Raw genomic sequence first — 2685 nt, 5'->3', positions numbered from 1 at the left:
TGTGAGGGGTACTGGGCTGCAGGGGGTTGCACCGAGCGTTTAGTTGTGGCGTGCTCGGTGCAGCGCTCTGCTGTCCGTGCGGCCTGGCTGGCTTACCTTCTGTCAGACGTGCGGCAGACTAGGCCCTTTACCACAAACAGTGTGCTTGGTCTGGCCGTCGTTTGTAAGTCGCTGAATTTGCGGTTTGTGTAAGAGTCCCGAAAACTTGAGGCCGTGGGATTGCAGCAGCCGTGATTGCCTTCAGTGATGACGGAGGTGCAGGTACACAAGGACTCCACCGTTCTGGCCATATTTCGCAATTGGATAAAAATAAACTGGTGTGAGTAATAATGTGTGATACTGGAGTTTTTACATAATATTTCAGTATAAATCAGTTGTGTAAGCTGCGTATGTTGTAGTCTACCCAGAAATACGCAGGTTTTTTGTTCAGCTGATGAGAGTTTCCTAGTGCGTGCCAGATTTCATCTGGACTGATGGTAACCACATCTGCTGCGCATCAGAACTGGCTGCATTGTACTGCCAATCCTGTGTTCAAGAACGGAGATTGGTTTTTCCTGGCCAGTGCGAACGGGTACATCAGGGTTTGTAATTTCACAGTCAGGAATGTTTGGTTGTTTTTACCAGCTGCCATAACAAGTGCAGGTGCCAGTACGGTCTGAAGCAGGAGGTTTTCCCAGATGGTTCATGTACGTTCAAGAGTCGATGGGCAAGTTCACAGCAGAGAAATCCATTAAGAGTTATTATGCACATAGAAACTACCTCTGGCTCAGGGAGCCCCTATCGTGGACCCTGGGAGATACTACTACTAGTCAGGCCACAGTCAGAAACTATTTAAGATGACACCAGCTTAGAAGACAATACCACACAGTACTTATTAATGAACTGAATTGGAAGACACGCTTTTAAGGCCATTTTTTAGTACAAGGCTGTTGAATTATATATATGTAATCTATAAAATTCCTTGTTACACGCTATTCCAAACACAACATGCCCAGCCTCTTGCCAAATCTGAACCTTGCAACGATGCTTACAGCTTTTAATGCTTAAAACAACGTTTTCACAAAAAAATAGAATTAGCTTTAGTGTGATTTTGTTTGCTGAAATAACAACGTGATGCCAACATATTTGTTATCTAGTGTAAACCAGTGATTGTTACCCTATTTCATTTTTTGTTTTCCCTTGACGCATTTTTAAATAAGCATTACCTTGACAATCAAATAATTCTTACGGTCTTTTTGTTGCTGATTACCTTTTACTTAATGCATTATTTCTTTAACACATTTGAATTGTGTGCTCACTGTAAGATTCTACAGTAAGCTTTTCAGTGCATTGCGTAGGAATAAATACAGTATTCAGCCGCTGGTATCCACCACCTTCATTTTCATGACCCATAACGTAAAAATTTTAACTGGAAAATCTTCACATAATGTTCAAAAATATTGCTGCAAAACGCAATATTATACTTTCATCTGTAACATTAGAGAAACATCTTATGGGAACGTGCCTCGATGTTTCCGTGCGTTCAGAGCTGATACGAAATATTTCCCTCAGAAACTCTTGAGTTGAAACTCTTCTCTGATTAAAGACTTTTGCTGTAAACCTCTCAAGATCAAATGATGTCTTATTAGCCATTTTCTTCATTTTGAAATTACGCGTGTGCTAAACAACTAGCAGGAAATACCCATTCTTATTCTTCCACTTATTTGTAGATTAGATGATATTTATCAAAGCCGATACTAAAGTTACCAGCTGCAAATCATGCATTACCGATGTTCACATCATTTTATTTTTCTTCTTTTTTTTAAGTATTCCTACTGCAGTTACGTTGCTACCTAGAAGTAGAGAATAGTTTATTTTGCTTTCGACTCTAACAAATAGCTACTGAAAATGTTTTGCTGCTACCATGCTTTGATGCGTCAGCGGCTGAAACAAAGAAAAAGTATGCCCTTTTCACCCACCTCTTCAATTGCTTTTCAGCTGGGAGTACCATTAAAGCATTCTTCGCAATTCATAAAACTTTTGTACCACAGTATCCATTTAAAGACTCTCAGCAGACTCTGGCAAGCTTTATGCTAAAAACACATTTCATTCAGTTTCTCCCAAGTTAATTTCATTTTGCGGAGATACCTAAGACCTGCTTTGCGTTAAAATCAAGTACCATACATTTGCAGATACAACTATCTGCAGGGTATTTAAAGCCTGTCTATCTTCCTCCGTACAGTAAAGGAATGAATGTTTGAGCGGTGCTGAGCGTACTGTTCTGAAGAGGTGTATGTTGGAGGAGAATATTGGGCTGGGTCCATGTCCTGGTTTCAGCTATACCAGCTACTAGGAAGAAAATTAACTCTATCCCAGCCAAAACCAGGACAGTCCCAACAGCCTGAGAGTGCAGAAGAGTGCTGTGAAAAAAGGACATGAGCGCTGGAGGCAGAAGATCGAGAAGCCTGGTTGCTTAAATGGATATTGCAGATGAATGCTTCATATCATCCAGCTGTGGCTTGAAGGACCTGTGGCCTTCCATGAATGGTGTGGCACAAAAGAGGGCGATAAATCTTAAACCTGCTATTGTACTGGAAAAAAAGTGATCGTGGTATCTTCAGTAGTATTATATTATTACACATCTCCATTTTATTACATGATTAGGCACGTAACCCCTGTCAGCTTCCGGGCTCCGATAATGGCTTG

The 2685-nt window shown here is 40.9% G+C and overlaps 1 protein-coding gene across 1 annotated transcript in view; it reads right to left on the bottom strand.

The window, feature by feature from the left end:
• Positions 1 to 278, bottom strand: part of IMMP2L (inner mitochondrial membrane peptidase subunit 2) — a 504342-nt gene extending 504064 nt beyond the window's left edge. The window contains exon 1 of the mRNA XM_009286836.2: positions 97 to 278. The gene's annotated coding sequence lies outside the window, so the exon portion shown is untranslated. The remainder of the gene's footprint in view (positions 1 to 96) is intronic.
• Positions 279 to 2685: the final 2407 nt, after the last annotated feature.

The sequence above is a fragment of the Aptenodytes forsteri genome, unplaced genomic scaffold, assembly GCF_000699145.1.
Source record: "Aptenodytes forsteri isolate BGI_AS27 unplaced genomic scaffold, ASM69914v1 Scaffold166, whole genome shotgun sequence".
In the NCBI taxonomy this organism is placed as follows: domain Eukaryota; kingdom Metazoa; phylum Chordata; class Aves; order Sphenisciformes; family Spheniscidae; genus Aptenodytes; species Aptenodytes forsteri.
The sequence above is the reverse complement of the archived record's forward strand: the minus strand, read 5'-3'. Positions and strand labels throughout refer to the sequence as shown.